The following is a 19,071-nucleotide window of genomic DNA, read 5'->3' on the forward strand; positions in this document are numbered from 1 at the left end:
CACAGAGTTGTCACCTGCAGACTTGTCGAGGTGGTTAGAGCCGAATTTAGCAGCACAGTCCTGAGTGTACAGCAGGGGACTGCATCCGAGCCAGTTGCCCTCCACAGATTCACTCTCACGCCTGCCTCAGTAACCATTTGTGCAGGTACACCAGAGACTGACTGGGCAGGTGACATTCCTCCAGACATCCTGTTCAAAGCGGGTGGAGAATGCATTGAGCTCTTCGGGGAGGGACTCATTGTTGCCATCGATGTTGAGCCTTCGCTTTGTAGCCCGTTCTGGCGTGAAAGCCTTGCCACAATCTGCGGGTATCCGTCTCACTGCCTCGTGTCGCCAGCTTGGTCCGAAATTCCCACGAGGCATCCTCAATGACAGCATAGTTTGACTTGAACGCTGCAGACTTGGGGCGGCACGGTGACGAGGCGGTCGAGTTGCTCCAGAGACCCAGTGGCGGATTAACCGAGTAGCAAAAGTAGCATATGCTACGGGCCCCGCATTTTCGAGGGCCCCGCACTAAATGCTTCTTCAGACTGAAGATATATTTTTTAAACTAAAATACTTTATTTCTGAGTGTTGTTTTGCACTAGCCAACCTTACCCTCCCCCCCCACCCTCTTCCCAACCCCACGACAGTCCCGACTGAAATTAAACAGCCCCTGTAACGCACGGCTCAGTTTGGGCACGGCGATCTGCGGGCGAGTCTCGTTTCCCGGCACTGTGCGGCCATTCCGTCCCACCGGTCGCTCCACACTCCGTCCCGGTTCAGAGACGCTTCCTGTCCGGGCTCCGGCTTCTCCTGCGGCCACTCCGCCTTTTGCTCCTCGGAGGCCCTGACGAAGCCCCATTCCACGCTGATGGGCTGCCCGGCCAGCTCTGACCCGTTCAAACCCTCCATGGCCGCCTGCGCCTCCTTGTAGCCCAGGTCTCGTACTCCACCAGAGCGTCGCCCTTGAGGTAGCCGGTGCGTCGGTCCAGGTTGAGGTGCAGGTTCTTGATCGCACCGCACTCGGCAAACATGTCGTGGATGTCCTTCCACCTCGGCGGCTTCCTCGTGGAACCCGTTCACAAAAAGGATCCACCCCTCCACTAATCGTTGAGGGCCCGCCTCGTAGCCGTCTTGATTCACGGAGTCGTAGTCTTCTCGCAGCCTGGATAGAGCGCCTTCCTCGGATACTTTAGTCGCCATCGTCGTCGATGGCGAAGTCCTCGCCGCCCACCTCATGGAGGTCCAGCAGAAGATGGGCGACCCTTCGGAAGGGTCTCGACCCGAAACGTCACCCATTCCTTCTCTCCCGAGATGCTGCCAGAGCCGCTGAGTTACTCCAGCATTTTGTATCTACCTCCGGACAGTGGAGGTCCGGGCGCCGCCTAACGGAAGTTGCGTTAACCCGCCCCCCCGGCCCCGGCGGCCGCCACTGGGGCGCGGGGCTGCAACGTCACCTTGTCCCGTATTTGGGTGTGAGGTAATTGGCAACCCCTAGATACAGGGCCGGATTAACATTGTTGCAAAAGTACCATTTACTACGGGTCTCGGACTAGTTTAATCCTGCCCTGCAGAGTCCTGCCTTCGATCCTGACCACGGGTGCTGTCCATACGGTGTTTGCACGTTTTCCCCGTCACTTGCGTGCGTTTTCTCAGGCTGCTCCGGTTTCCTCCCACACTCGAAAAACGTACATGTTTGTAGATTCATTGGCTTGATATAATTGTAAATTACCCCGAGTGTGTGCAGGATAGTGTTAGTGTACGGGGATCGTCGGTCGGCGCCGAATGAATGAATGAATGAATGAATGAATGAATGAATGAATGAATGAATGAATGAATGAATGAATATTGGCCAAGTATGCATATACAAGGAATGTGCCTTGGTGCTCCGCTCACAAATGACAATACAAACATACAGTTAACTATTAAGAATAAACCATAAACATATCAAACCAATAAGTATACATCATTACGGTATGAACATGTGGGTGAAAATAAACCAGAGCAAAAAAGAAATTACAGACTTTGGTTATTGAGTAGAACTACCACTAGTGGAAAAATGCTACTTTTATGTCTGGCTGTGGCTGATTTGACAGTCCGGAGTCGCCTTCCAGAGGGAAGTGCTTCAAAGAGTATGTGGCCAGGGTGAGAGGGGTCAGAGGTGACCTTCCCGCTCGCTTCCTGGCGCTTGCAGTGTACAGTTCGTCAATGGGGAGAAGTTTCCGCCAACAAACTTCTCAGCTGTGCGAATGATCCGTTGCAACCTCTGGATGTCGTGCTTGGTGGCTTAGCCTAAGCAGACCATGATGGAGCAAAGATACCAAAGATACTAGAGTACCAAGCTAGACCACTGGACTCTGAAAACCGTAGTAGGGCATGGGTAAATCTCTGCGCCATTTTAGCAGGCAGATTCTGTGTGTTAGACTGGGAAGTGTTCATAACTCTCTGCGATTTCTTACTATATAAAATGTTTGCAAACAATTATTTTTGTTCAACCTCTTGGATGTTGTTAGTTGACATTTATGACTATTTCTTTAAGAGTTGCTGCTTCGTCATCTTTAAACTTTGGATGTTACTGATAGAATATTTGCACTAGAGATCCACTCTGTCTGTATCTGGCCAATTGATCATATTTAAAACTGTTCTTTGCTTTATCTGTTAATTTTAATTGCACCTCCACGAGCTGTATCGCTTCTGGTTTTAAAAAGTCGTGGAAGCTGAGATTAGGCATTTGCAAACAATAGAACTGTAGTGTGTCCACAGTATAAATGAAAAGAAATTTAACTTAATACTTAGAGCCAAGAAATTTTCATTTGGTGAATTGATCAGTTAAAAACACTTGACAGCCACTAAAAAGATCAATGCTGCCTGACGTGGTACAGAAGCATGAATCCAATTCAAATAGACACAGTGTTGGAGTAAATCACCGGGCCAGGCAGCATCTCTGGAGAAAAAGGATGGATGATGTTTCAGGTTGGGACCCTTTTTCAGACAATGGGGGGGGAGGTGAAGAGCTGGTATAAATCAGGACCTGGTCTTTTCATTGGTTAGCTGATATGTGACACAATGGATATCTCGCACACAATATATATATATATATATATGTATATATCTATCTATATACTATTAAAACTCAGATCTTGTACATGTTTTTTTTTGTGGTTTGGCCTGATATATACGTAACAGCGATTGCGGCAAAACGGCGAACCGTAGCGCGACGGTTTTCGCACCGCCTCAATCGCCAATCTCGCGCTCGCTCGGCCGTGATATTTTCATTTAATTTGGTCGCGTGTTTTTTAAGTTACAGAGGTTTTAAAGCGCTGCCCCCCCCCCCTTTTTCAGGGGGGCGCTGCGGTGCAGATTTAGTCTTCAGCTTGTGACGGTTACATTGTTTCGAAATGTTTCCAGAAAAGCACTGATTGTTTTAAGGTAGTTTTTTTTGTTATTGCAAGTAAAGTCAAGTCAATTTTATTTGTATAGCACATTTTTTTAAAAACCCACGTTGACCAAAGTGCTGCACATCTGATTAGGAAAATTTAAAAAAAGAAAGTTATAGTGGTCACTTGACATACACAGATCAGGAGGACGGGCCCAACGGGCACACTTGGAGAGTAAGAGTGGGGCTGGGGGAGGAGAGAATGGGGGGTGTGGGGACGGGCCCAACGGGCCCGCTTTGCTAGTATACTACTAAAACACAGATCTCGTGAATATATGTTATGTATGTATCTGCGGTTTCGCTGATGTCGGCAAAACGGTGAACCGTAGCGCCACGATTTTTGGACCGCCTTAATCACCACGCTGACAGCTGCTGGAAAATGATATTTTTATTTAATTCGGTCGTATATGTTTTAAGTTACAGAGGTTTTAAAGCACTGCCCCCCCCTCATGAATTATTGATGATCCTATAGGGGGCGCTGCGGTGCGGATTTAGTCTTCAGCGTGTGACGTCACAATGGACAAGCAGCTGCTATTGGGTGTCTATTCTTTACAAATTTAATTTTTTTTATTTTTAACCTTTTTTTTTCCAAGGTCTTCAGCTTGTGACGTCACAATGCTTGTGTGAGATGGTTGCTACATTGTTGCGAAAAGCAAATTTTTGTTTTTGCCTGAGAATGGGGACTGGGGAGGGGGACAACAGGGGTCGTTGCGGAGGGGGCTTGGTGGTGGGGGAAAGAGCGGTACTGGGAAAAAGGGAGGTCCCCCTTCACCCCTCAACCCCTTCCTCCCCACTCCTTCCCACCTCCATCCCCACTCCCTCCCCCCTCCTCCCCAACTCCCTCCCCCTCCCTCCCCACCTCCCTCACCCCTCCCCCATAACTCCCCCCCTCCATCCTTCCCTCCATCCCTCCCCCTCCCTCCACCCTTCCATCCATCTCCCCCTCCCCCCTCCTTCCACCCTCCCTCCCCCCCTTCCGGTTACAATGGAAACCCTACCGGGACGGGCCCAACGGGGAAAGAGGGGTACTGGGAAAAGGGTAGGTCCCCCTCCCTCCCCCTTCCCCACTCCCCCCTCCCCTCCCCTCCCAACCCTTCCCCACTCCCCGCCCTCCCCCTCCCCTCCTCCCTCCACACCTCCCTCCTCCCTCCCCCTTCCCTCCCCCCACTCCCCTCCCGATTACAATGGAAAACATACGAGGACGGGCCCAACGGGGAAAGAGGGGTACTGGGAAAAGGGGAGGTCCCCCTCCCTCTTCCCCCCTCCCATCCCTCCCCCCTCCCTCCCCCTCCTCCCTCCCTCACCCTTCCCTCCCTCCCCTCCTCCCGCTAACAATGGAAACCTTACGAGGACGGGCCCAACGGGGAAAGAGGGGTACTGGGAAAAGGGGAGGGTCCCCCCCCTTCCCTCCCCCCTCCTCCCCCCCTCCCTCCCCTCTACCTCCCCCCTTCCCCTTCACCCTCCCCCCTCCCCTCCCCCTCCCTCTCCCGCCCTCCACCCTCCCCCCTTCCCCCTCCCCCCTCCCTCCCCCTCCCTCCCCTCCCCTCCCCCCTCCACACCTCCCTCCCTCCCCCTTCCCTCCCCCCACTCCCCTCCCGGTTACAATGGAAACCCTACGAGGACGGGCCCAACTGGGAAAGAGGGGTACTGGGAAAAGGGGAGGTCCCCCTCCCTCCCACTTCCCCCCTCCCCCTCCCTCCCCCCTACCCCTCTCCCTCCCCCCCTTCCCCCCTCCCCTCCCCCTCCCTCCCCCTCCCCTCCACACCTCCCTCCTCCCTCCCTCCCCCTTCCCTCCCTCCCCTCCTCCCGGTTACAATGGAAACCCTACGAGGACGGGCCCAACGGGGAAAGAGTGGTACTGGGAAAAGGGGAGGTCCCCCTCCCTCCCCCCTCCACCCCCTTCGCCCCCCTACCCCCCTCCCTCCCCTCTCCCTCCCCTCTCCCTCCCCCGTCCCCTCCCCCCTCCCCTCCCCCCTCTCTCCCCCCTCCCTCCCCCCTACCCCCCTCCCTCCCCTCTCCCTCCCCCTCCCCTTCCTCCCTCCCCTCCCCCCTCCCTCCCCCCCACCCTCCACCTTCCCTCCCCCCTCCCTCCACCCTCCCACCTCCCCCTCCCTCCCCTCTCCCTCCCCCTCCTCCCTTCCCCCTCCCCCCTCCCCCCTCCCCCTCCCCTCCCCCCTCCTTTCCCCTCCCTTTCTCCCTCCCTCCCCCTTCCCTCCCCCACTCCCCTCCCGTTTACAATGGAAACCCTACGAGGACGGGCCCAACGGGCACATTTGTGCTAGTATACTACTAAAACTCAGATCTTGTGTTATATATATATATATGCGCGTAACAGCAATTTCTCTGATTTCGTCAAAACGGTGAACGTAGCGCCACGATTTTTGCACCGCCTTAATCACAACGCGGTTATCTGCTGGAAAATTATTTTTTATTTAATTCGGTCGCATGTTTTTTAAGTTACAGAGGTTTTAAAGCGCTGCCCCCCCCCTAATTTATGGGGGGCGCTGTGGTGCAGATTTATTGAAGTTCTTCAGCTTATGATGTCACAATGCCCCTGTGAGATGGGTGCAACATTGTTGCGAAAAGCAAATACAGATCGCTGTGAGAAGCACTTGGTCAAGTCAAGTCAATTTTATTTGTATAGCACATTTAAAAACAACCCACGTTGACAAAAGTGCTGTACATCTGATTAGGTACTAAGGAAAAAAATGAAACATACAGTGGCACGAAAACAGTTCACAGCACCTCCTCAATGAGCCTCAAACGCTCGGGAGTAGAAATACGTTTTGAGCATGGACTTAAAGGAGTGGATGGAGGTGGCTGTTCTGATGGGGAGAGGGATGCTGTTCCACAGTCTAGGAGCTGCAACCGCAAAAGCTCGGTCACCCCTGAGCTTAAGACCGTAAGCTTAGTGACCGGAAATTTTGTGAAAAGACACTGAGAGTGTGTCTGGGGGGAGAGAATGGGGAGGGTCTGAGAATGGGGACAGGGGAGGGGGACAACAGGGGTCGTTGCGGAGGGGGATTGGTGGTGGGGGGAAAGAGGGGTACTGGGAAAAGGGAGGTCACCCTTCCCCCCTCAACCCATTCCTCCCCCCTCCTTCCCACCTCCATCCCCACTCCCTCCCCCCCTCCTCCCCCTCTCTCCCCAACTCCCGGTTACATTGGAAACCCTACGAGGACGGGCCCAACGGAGAAAGAGGGGTATTGGGAAAAGGGGAGGTCACCATCCCTCCCCCCTTCCCCCTCCCCTCCCACCCCTCCCCCTCCCTCCCCCACCCCACTACCCCCCTCCCTCCACTCTCCCTTCCCCCTCCTTCCCCCCCTCCACTCCCCCCCTCCCTCACCCTCCCCTCCTCCCTCCACACCTCCCGCCTACCTCCCTCCCCCTTCCCTCCCCTACTCCCGGTTACAATGGAAACCCTACGAGGACGGGCCCAACGGGGAAAGAGGGGTACTGGGAAAAGGGGAGGTCCCCCTCCCTCCCCCCTCCCCCTTCCCCTCCCCCCTTCCCCCCTCCCCTCCCCCCATTCCTCCCCCCTCCCTCCACCTCCCCCCCTTCCCCCCTCCCCCTGCCTTCCCCCTCCCTCCCCCTCCCCTCCTCCCTACACACCTCCCTCCCACCCCCTTCCCTCCCTCCCCTCCTCCCGGTTACAATGGAAACCCTACGAGGATGGGCCCAATGGAGAAAGAGGGGTACTGGGAAAAGGGGAGGTCCCCCTCCCTACCCCCCTCCCCCCCTCCCTCCCCCTCCCACATACCCCCTCCCTCCACTCTCCCTTCCCCCTCCCCCCTTCCCCATCCCCTCCCTCCCCCTCCCCTCCTCCCTCAACACCTCCCTCCTCCCTTCCTCCCCCTTCCCTCCCTCCCCTCCTCCCGGTTACAATGGAAACCCTACGAGGACGGGCCCAACGGGGAAAGAGGGGTACTGGGAAAAGGGGAGGTCCCCCTCCCTTCCCCCTTCCCCCTTCCCCCCTCCCATCCCCCCTCCCTCCACCTCCCTCCCCCCCTACCCCCTCCCTCCCCTCTCCCTCCCCCTCCCCCTCTTCCCCCTCCCCTCCATCCCCCACCCCTCCCCCTCCACACCTCCCTCCTCCCTCCCTCACCCTTCCCTCCCCCCCACGCCCCTCCCAGTTACAATGGAAACACTACGAGGAACGGGCCCAACGGGCACACTTGTGCTAGTATATATATATATATATAAATAAATAAGTTACATTTATGCAGAGTGTGTGTTTGAGCAATTCAAGGTAAACTGCACAAAAGGGGCTGGGGAGGAAGGATGGAAGTGAAATGGGCAGAAACTGTAAGAAATATTAAACTCAGAGAAAATATGCAGGGTGAAAACTTTTTAAAATAAAAATAACAAAATGAGAGTTGATAGATGAGATATATTCTGCATTTTAATGGTTTCATCGCACATACTGTTCTTCCACAAAACTGATTACACTGCGAGAGGCCAGCGAACGGCTGGTTTTGCTTACTAAAATAGCGGCCGCTCCGCTCCTTTGCGGATTGCACTTCCGTATCGGCGATTTCAATGGGGTGGTCTGTCCTGTTACCCGGCTGTATCGTTTAGTTTAAAGGAAAGTAAACTCGGGCTTCACCTGGGAGTGGAGCTCACGGTTCACCCATGGGTTTGGTTTGGGGATTATACGTGTCGCATTCTTTGGTACACAGTGCCCTTGTGTGAATTAACCAGCGCCTGCACTTCATTGTTCCCAGCTTCTGTTTATGTGCTGTGCTCTTCCCTGCTCCCTTTGTTCTGCAGCTCGCTGTCTAACTAGTTGTGTGTTGTGAGCCCAGGTGTACTCCGCGCTTGCCCCCAACTCTCTGGCTGAGGCGGCGGTTGCCAATAGAGACGGGAGCGGCGGCAGGTAAGAGTGGGAGGGTCGGGGCAGGTTTCCTTTGTGTGGAAATCAGGCTGCTGTGTTGTTTACTTGCTGCTGGAAATCCCGCCCAAAGCAGCGATTGCCATTGAAACTGCGGCAGACTGATACACAGTCCGGAGCGGTGACAATGTGTCCGCCACTTCATTGACCAGTGTGTGGGCAGTGACCGTTTGTGGCGATGCCCCACTGGATAAACTTGTGTCCTTTGTATCGCTGTTCGTCCGCAACTCCCCGAGGACTGAGTCTCTTTGTTCTCCCTTCTGTGACAGAGTCTGGGCGCCGGGGCTGCAGCGACATGGCGACAATATTGATCCGCTCTCTCGCTTGTTCTCACTTGGACGGAGCTCGCTGCGATTTCCCCGAAGCCTTGAAGCTTCAAAGTCACCGATTTTACTGGCAATTGGGCATTCCGTTGCCTCGTCTGGTGTGTCCATGGTGTGTTGAGGGTCTGAGTCTCGGACTACAGGAGAAACCGTGAATCCCCGTCAGTTTCCCTGGAACACTGCTCGGAATCTCAACTCTTGGTCGAACAACTGAAGCATAAGTGCTTATGTTTGCCGTAAGGTTTTAAACGGGAACAAGGGCGGGTAGTTGGGGGTTAGATGCAGGAACTGCAGATTAGCAAATTACCCTCCCTCCGCTCGCCCCCCTACCTTCCGTTCCCATTCTTCACCGGACCCCCACTGCCAATCCCCCTCCCCCAACCATCCCAACCATCTCTCTCCATGGCTCCTTCGCTGTCTTCCCAACGCACCCACTCCCCCGTCGCCCTCCCATTCCCACTAACCCTCATTTTACCCCTCCACCCCGACCCTATCCCCCCCGTATCCCCCCACACAAACACCTGACCGCCAGACCCCCAACATATCTGGCGGCCTGTACCTCATCCCCCACACACCCGATCCCCAGCTCCCACACAAGTCACCCCGTGAAACCCAGCCCCCCACACAACTGACCCCCAGCCCCCTCGCACACCTGATCCCACAGCCCCCCACACACCTGAACACCAGCCCCCACACACAACTGAACCCCTGACCCTCCTACACGTGACCCCAGCCCCCCACACACCAAATCCCCTGCCCCACACACACACCTGACCTCCTGACGCCCATCCCGCCGCACACCCTAGACCTGGCCCCCCACACGTGACCTCGAGACCGACCCCCAGCTTCCCCACACACCTGACCCCTGACCCCCATTCACACCTGACCCCCTGACCCCACACAAACCTGACCAACCAGTCCTCCCCACACCTGATCCCCTGTCCCCCCACACACCTGCCTCCATTTGAGGCCCCTCCCACACATCTGAACCCCAGACCCCCCGCACCTGAACCCCAGCCCCCCAAACACCTCACCCCCATACCACACAAACACCTGAACCCCAGCTCCCCTATAGACGTAACCCCCAACCCAGCACACAATTGCCCCCAGCCACCCCCACATACCGACCCCCCACACACAGCTGACCCCCCCCACACACACACAACTGAACCCCAGCCCACCACACATCTTACCCCCAGCCCCCCACACACCTCGCCCTCAGCCCCCCCCCCACATCGTCCCCTGACCCCGCACGCACCTGTTCCCCATCCCTGCACACACCTGTCCACCCAGCCCACCACACACCTCAACACCAGATCCTACACACGCCTGACCCTCAGCCCCAATACACACCTGACCCCCAGCCCCCCAAAATGATCCCCAGACCCCGCACGCATCTTTTCCCCACCCCTGCACACAGCTGACGCCCAGCCACGCCAAACACATCGGCCCCAGCCCCCCCTACACAACTGACCCACTGACCCCCTTCACACATCTGCTCTAGTCCCCCCATAATTGACCCCCAGGACCACCCCACAAACCTGACAACCTGACCCCCACACACCTGACCCCAGCCCACCTCACACAACTGACCCGAAGCCACACAATACACTTGACCCTCTAACCTCACACACACACCTGACCCCATCGCCCCACACACAAACCCGACCGCCAACACCCACACACATGATTTCTAGCCCCCCAACACACCTGAACGCCTGAACCCCATCCCCCACACACCTAACCCACGGCCCCCACACAAGTGACCCCGTGAAGCCCAGCACCCCCACACACCTGACCCCCAGCCCCACAACACACCTGCACACCAACCCCACACACATCTGCCCCCACACACCTGACCGTTGAGACCTCCAGATGTGACCCCGTCCACCACGCACGTGACACACTTACCCGCAGCCCCCCACACGACTGACCCCCTGCCCTCTCATGCACGTCACCCCCAGTCCCCGACCACCAAATCCCCTTCCCCCACACACCTGACCTCCGGAACCCCGATGCCGCCACACACCTGACACTTGGCCCCCCACACATGTGACCCTGAGTCCGACCCCAGGTGCCCCACACACCTGACCCCAGCCCACCTACACACCTGACGCGCAGCCCCCACATACCTGAACCCCTGACACTAAAACACACCTGACCCCTAGTCTGCCCACAATCCTGCCGCCCAGCCCCCCACACACATAAATCCCAGCGACGCACACAGCTGACGCCCATCCCCCCCCACACGCCTGACACCAGTACTCCCTACACACACGACCACGGCCCCCCACACACATGACCACCTGTCCCCCACACACCTGACTCCCTCATTCCCAGACCCTCATACATCTCACCCCCAGTCCCCCACATACCTCACACCCAGTCCCCCACAAACCTGACCACCAGCCCGGCACTCAACTGACAACCAGCCCCCCACAAAACTGACCTCCAGCCCCCCACTCACACCTGAACACAGTCCAGCACACACCCGGCCTCCAACCGACGACACACCTGATACCCAGCTCCCCACACACCTGACACCCAGCCCCCCAATGCACCTGACATTAGCCCTTCCACACACACGTGACCCCCAACCCCCACACACCTGAACCCCAGTCCCCAAACACCCGACCCCTGATCCCCAGTAGCCACAAACACATGAAACACAGCCCCCCACACAGGTGCCCACCAGCCCCCACCCATCACCCCACACTCCTGAACTACAGCCCCCAACACACCTGACACCCAACCCCCCACACACCGGACTCCCATTCCCCCCACGCACATGACCCCCTCAGACCTGACCCCCAGCCCCCCCCCACACGCCTGACCACCATGTCAACCAGACCCCCGGACACATGTCCCCAGCCACCCGCCACGCACCTGAACCCCAGCCCCGTACACACCAGAACTCCAGCCCCGCACACACCTGACCGCATGCCCTCAACACACCAGTGCTCAGCTCTGAACGCACCTGACACGTTCAGCCCCCCACACCCCTGACCCTCACCCCTTCCACACAACTGAACCCCAGCCCCGCACACAGCTGACCCCCTGACTCCCCACACACCTGACACTGATTCCCCCCACACACCTGAACCACAGCCCCGCACAAACCGGACCCCATCTTCCCACACACATGAACACTTGCTCCCCCGACAAAGCAGACCCCCAGATCCCCACACACCTGACTACCAGCCCTCCACAAACCTGACCCCCAGCCGCCCAACACATCTGACCCACTGACCCACTCAACATTTGACGCAAAACCCCATCACACACATGGCCACCACACCCCCACACACCTGACTCCCAGACCACCAAACACCTGACCCCCAGCCGCCCAACATATCTGACCCACTGACCGCCACCATCCACCTGGCCCCCAGTACCCCACACACCTGACCCACTGACCCATAGCCCCCGTATACACCTGATCCCCAGACCCCCCCACACCTGAATCCTGGCCCGCACGCACCTTACAGCCAGCCCCCACACACAACTGACCCCAACCCAGACACACACCTCGCCTCCAGTCCCCAGGTACCTGACCCCTCAGTCCACCCACACAACCGATAATCAGCCCCCCCGTAAACCCGAACCCCAGTCCCGCACACATGTGACCCAGCTCCCACACACCTGAACACCAGTCCCCTCACACCTAACCTCTGAACCCCAGTAGTCACACACACATGCCACCAAGCCCCCAACATATGTGCCCCCCTGCCCCCGCCACTCACATGGCCCCCAGCCCCCACAAAACTGAACCACACCCCTCCGACACACATGACCTCCAAACACACACACAGCTCACTCCCAGCCCCCCCCCCACACACTTGACCCCCTCAGTCCCCCACACACCTGACCCCCCAACACGTGAACACCTTGTCACCCAGCCCCCCGGCCACCTGTCCGTCAGCCCCCCACACACCTGAAACCCAGCCGCGCACACACCTGAACTCCAGACCCACACACCTGAACCCCAGCACCCCGCATACCTGACCCCTCAGTACACCCCTCCCACATAGCTGCCCACCAGCCCTCCATAGACCTTATCCCCAGCCCCCAACACACCTGATGTCAGCCCTCCACACACCTGAACCCTTAGCCCCCCACACATCTGACCCCCACCCCTCCAACAAACTGAACTCCAGCCCCGCACACACCTGAACCCCAGCCCCCCACACACCTGGCCCCTCAGCCCCGCACACACAGCTGACGCCCAGCCCCCACACGCCTGACCCCCTCACTCCCCTACACATGACACCAGCCCCCACATACCTGACCCCTGATCCCCAGTAGCCACACACACATGACACCCAGCCCCCCACACACGTGCCCCCCAGCACCCCCACCCCACTCCGGAACCACAGCCCCCCACGCAACTGACACCCAGCCCCCCCCCCACACACACCTGGCACCCAGCCCCCACACACCTGACACCTAGCCCCCCACATATCTGACACCAAGCCCGCCACACACCTGAAACCCAGCCCCCAAGCAACTGACACACAGCCCCCCCACACACACACCTGTCACCCAGGCCCCACACACCTGACACCCAGCCCCCCATACTCCTGACACGAGCCCTCCCACAAACACGTGACCCCCAGCCCCCACACACCTGAACCCCAGTCCCCAAGCACCTGACCCCTGATCCCCAGTAGACACAAACGCATGAAACCCCCCCCTAAACACGTGCCCACCAGCCGCCCCACACTCCTGAACCACAACCCCCAACACACCTGACACCCAGCCCCCCACACACCTGACCCACTCAGCCCCCCCACACACCTGACCACCATGTCAACCAGCCCCCATGCCACCTGTCCCCCAGCCCCCCACCACACACCTGATCCCCAGCCCCGCACACACGTGAACTCCAGCCCCCCAAACACCTGAAACTCTCAACCCCTCCCACATAGCTGACCCCCAGCCCCCCACGCCCCACGCAGGGCGGCACGGTAGCGCAGCGGTAGAGTTGCTGCTTTACAGCGAATGCAGCGCCGGAGACTCAGGTTCGATCCTGACTACGGGTGCTGTACTGTAAGGAGTTTGTACGTTCTCCCCGTGACCTGCGTGGGTTTTCTCCGAGATCTTCGGTTTCCTCCCACACTCCAAAGACGTACAGGTATGTAGGTTAATTTGACTGGGTGAATGTAAAAAATTGTCCCTAGTATGTGTAGAATAGACCCCTTCAGCCCCCCACACCTGACACCTGCCCCCCCACACCTGACCCCCTCAGCGCCCCCCACACAGAGCTGACGCCCAGACCCCACACGTCTGACCCCCTGACTCCCCTAAACATGACCCCAGCCCCCCACACACGTGCCCCCCCAGCCCACCCCACCTGCTGAACTACAGCACCCCACGCACCTGAACCCTAGTATCCTGACCTCTGAACCCCAGTAATCACACACACATGACACCCAGCCCCCCACACACGTGCCATTCAGACGCCACCCCCCACACGACTGAACTACGCCCCCACACACACCTGACAACCAGCCCCGCACACACCTGACCCCAAGCCCCCCACACAGCTGACACCCAGCCCCACCATACACCTGACCCCAGCCCCCACGCAACATATATGACCCACAGCCCTCACACATCTGACCTCCAGTCCCCACACGCCTGATCCTTTATCCCAAGTGGTCAGACACGCTTGACTCCCAGACTCCCACACAGCTCCCCCTCACTCCTGAACCACAGCCCACCCCGACACACCTGAAACACAGCACTCCCACACACACCTGACACCCAGCCACCCACACACCTGACCCCCCCCACACACCTGATCCCTGGTCCCATGTAGCCACACATAAATAACACCCATCCTCCCACAGACGTGCCCCCCAGCTACCCACACAATCCTGAACCCCAGCCTCCCCCCCCCGACACACCTGACACCCGGCCCTCTACACACCTGACTCCCAGCCCTCTACACACATGACTCCCAGCCCCACCACTCACCGACACACACAGCCCCCCACACTCCTGACCCACAGCCCCCCACACACTTGACACCCTCAGCGCCTCACACACCTGACCCCCTCAGCCCCCCACACATCTAACTCCCACCCCTTCGACACACCTGAACACCCCAGCCCCGCACACACCTTACCTCCAGCTCCCCACGCAGCTGACACCCAGCCCCACCATACACCTGACCACAGCACACACGCAACACATGTGTCCCATAGCCCTCACACATCTGACCCCCAATCCCCACACGCCTGACCCTTGATCCCATGTAGCCAGACACACATGACACCGAGACTCCAACACACGTGCCCCCCATCTCCCCCACACTCCTGAACCAGAGCCCACCCCGACACACTTGAAAACCAGCCCCGCCACACACCTGAACCCCTGCCCCCAATATACCTGACATCAGCCCTCCAGAAACCCGACCCCCTCAGACCCCGCACCGCTGAAACCACCCCTACCACACACCTGAACTCCAGCCCCGCACACAGCTGACACCCGGACTCACCACACACCTGACCCTGAGCCCCACCACACACCTGAACCCCAGACCCCGAGAAACAGGACCACCAGCCACACACACACATGACCCCCAGCTCCGCACACACAACTGACATCCAGACCCTCACACACCTGACCCGCAGACCCCCACAAACCTGACCTCCAGCCCCTCACAAACCTAACCCCCAGCTGCCCACCACATTTGACCCACTGACCCGCCCAACAGTTGACCCAAAGCCCCATCACACACCAGGCCCCACACCCTTCACACACCTGACCCACTGACCCACAGCCCCCGCACACACCTGATTCCCAGCCCCCCACACACCTGATCCCCTGCCCCCAACACACCTGACTTCAGCCCTCCAGAATCCTGACCCCCTCAGCCCTCCCGCACCTTTGCTCCACCCCTACCACACACCGGAACCCCAGCCCCGCCAACAGCTGACCCCCTGACACCCCACACACCTGACTCTGAGCCCATCAACACACCTGAAACACAGACCCCCAGAAACAGGACCTCCAGCCTCCCACACACATGACCCTCAGCTCCACACACACACCTGACACCCAGACCCCCACACACCTGACCCGCAGACCTCCACACACCTCACTCACAGCCCCTCACAAACCTGACCCCCAGACACACAACACATCTGATCCGCTGACCTGCCCAACATTTGCCACAAAGCCCCATCACACAACTGGCCCCCGCTCCCCTCACACACCTGACCCACTGACCCACAGCCCCCGCACACACCTGAACCCCAGAACCCCACACACCTGACCCCATCCCCCCACAAACCTGCCCCACGCACCTGACAGCCAGTCCCCCACACACACCTGTCCCCAACCTCCACACACACCTCACCTCCAGACCCCCACATACCTGACCTCCTCAGCCCCCGTCACCCCTAATCACCACCCCTCCGACACGCATGACCTCCAGCCCCGCATAGACCTGAACCCATAGCCCCCCAAACACCTGACCCCCTCAGCGCCAACACACCTGATGCCCTCAGCCCCCACACACCTCAATCCCAGCCCTCCCACACACCTGACACCCTCAGCCCCTCACACACCTGACCCCCTGCCCCAACGCACGTGACGTCAGCCCTCCGCACACCTGACCCCCGCAGCTCCCCACACACCTGACACCCACCCCTCCGATACACCTAAACCCCCGCCCCGCACACACATGAACCCCAGCCGTCCCACACGCCTGACCCCCAGCCCCGCACATAGCTGACCACCAGCCCCCCACACACCTGACACACAGCCACCCAGACGTTATCCAAGCCCCAACGAACACATGTGACTCACAGTCCGCACACACCTGAACCAGGGTCCCCACACACCTGATCCCTGATCCCATGTAGCCACACACACATAACACCAGCCTTCCACACACGTGCCTCCCAGCTGCCCACACACTCACGAACCACAGACCCCCCCGACACACCTGACACCGAGCCCTCTAAACACCTGACTCCCAGCCCTCTGCACACCTGACTCCCAGCCCTCCACACACCTGACACCCCACCCTCCCCCACACAACTGACCCCCTCAACCCCACACACACATGACACACTAATCCCCACACACTTGAAGAACTTGTCACCAAGCCCCTCGAACATCTGTCATTCAGCCCCCCCACAGACGTGATTTCCAGCCACGCACGCACCTGAACCCCAGCCCTTCCCACACACACCTGACACCCTCAGCCCCCCCGCCCACATAGCTGACCCCCAGCCCCCCCACGCACATGAATCACAGCCCCCACACACCTAACCGCATCAGCCCCCACACCCCTGAACCCCACACCTCCGATGCGTGAACTCCAGCCCTGCATACACCTGAACCCACAGCCCCCCACACACCTAATCCCATCAGCGCCCCACCAACCAGCCCCTCAGCCCCTACACACCTGACTCCCAGCGACCCTACACACATGACCCCCTCAGCCCCCCACAGACCTGAAACCACTGCACCAACACATGTGACGTTAGCCCTCCTCACACCTGACCCCCTCAGCCCCCCACACATCTGACCCCCCCTCCGACACACCTGCACCCCACAGCCCCGCACACTCCTGACCTCCAGCCCCCCACACAGCTGACACCCAGCCCCACCATACACCTGACCCCAGCCCCCACGCAACACATGTGACGCACAGCCCTTACACATCTGACCCCCAATCCCCACACGCCTGACCCTTGATCCCATGTTGCCAGGCACAAATGCACCCAGACCTCAACACACGTGCCCCCCAACTCCCCTACACTCCTGAACCAGAGGCCACCCCAACACATTTGAAACCCAGCCCCCCCACACACCTGCTCCCTGCCCCCAATACAACTGACCTCAGCCCTCCAGAAACCTGACCCCCTCAGCCCCCCGCACCTCTGACCTCACCCCTACCACACACCGGATCCCCAGCCCCGCACACAGCTGACCCCCTGAGTCCCCACAAACCTGACCCTGAGCCCCCCACACACCTGAACCCCAGCCCCCCAGAAACAGGACCACCAGACTCCCGCACACATGACCCCCAGCTCCGCACACACACACACACCTGACATCCAGACCCCCACACACCTGACCCGCAGACCCCAACACACCTAACCCCCAGCCCCTCACAAACCTGACCCCCAGCCGCCCAACACATCTGACCCACTGACCCGCCCAACAGTTGACCACAGCCCCATCACCGACCTGGACCCCACACCCTTCACACACCTGACCCATTGACCCACAGCCCCCGCACACACCTGATCCCCAGACACCCACACACCTGACCCACTGACCGACAGCCCCCGCACACACCTGATCCCCAGATCCCCACACACCTGACCCCATCCCCCACAAACCTGCCCCCACGCACCTGACAGCCAGTCCCCCCACACACACCTGACCCCAACCTCCACACACACCTCACCTCCAGACCCCCACATACCTGACTGCCTCAGCCCCCCCTCAACCCAAAACCGCACCCCTCCTACACACTTGACCTCCAGCCCCGCATACCCCTGAATCCACAGTCCCCCATACACCTGACCCCCTCAACGCCCACACACCTGACACACGCAGCCCCACACACACCTGAATCCATGCCACCCCACACACCTGACACCCTCAGCCCCCCAAACACATGAGCCCCTGCCCCAACGCATGTGACGTCATACCTCCGCACACCTGACCCCCTCAGCCCCTCACACACCTGACATCCACCCCTCCGACACACCTGAACCCGAGCCCCGCACACACCTGAACCCCAGCCGTCCCACACGCCTGACCCCCAGCCCCGCACATGCCTGACCACCAGCTCCCACACTGCTGACACCCAGCCCCCCAGCCCCCACGCACACACGTGACCCACAGCCCCCACACACCTGAACTCGAGTCCCCACACACCTGATCCCTGGTCCCATGTAGCCACACACAAATAACAGCCAGCCTCCCATAGACGTGCCCCCCAGCTACCTACACAATCCTGAACCCCAGCCCCCCCGACACACCTGACACCCAGCCCTCTACACACCTGACTCCCAGCACTCTACACAACTGACTCCCAGCCCCCCCACTTACCTGACCCACTCAGCCCCCCACACACCTGACCCAAGCCCCCCACACTCCTGACCCATAGCCCACCACACACTTGACCCCCTCAGCCCCTCACACACCTGACCCCCTCAGCCCCCCACACATCTGACCCCCACCCCTTCGACACATCTGAAACCCCCAGACCCGCACACACCTGACCTCCAGCCCCCCACGCAGCTGACACCTAGCCCCGCCATACAACTGACCCCAGACCCCACGCAACACATGTGACTCATAGCCCTCACACATCTGACCCCCAATCCCCACACGTCTGACCCTTGATCCCATGTAGCCAGACACACATGACACCCAGACTCCAACACACGTGCCCCCCATCGCCC

At 59.1% G+C, this 19,071-nt stretch overlaps 1 pseudogene; it reads right to left on the reverse strand.

Moving 5' to 3' along the window:
- Positions 1–761: 761 nt before the first annotated feature.
- LOC144612517 (RNA-binding protein 8A pseudogene) lies at positions 762–8,743 on the reverse strand (annotated as a pseudogene).
- Between the last annotated feature and the right edge of the window lie 10,328 nt (positions 8,744–19,071).

Source organism: Rhinoraja longicauda, unplaced genomic scaffold, assembly GCF_053455715.1.
Source record: "Rhinoraja longicauda isolate Sanriku21f unplaced genomic scaffold, sRhiLon1.1 Scf000054, whole genome shotgun sequence".
NCBI lineage: Eukaryota > Metazoa > Chordata > Chondrichthyes > Rajiformes > Arhynchobatidae > Rhinoraja > Rhinoraja longicauda.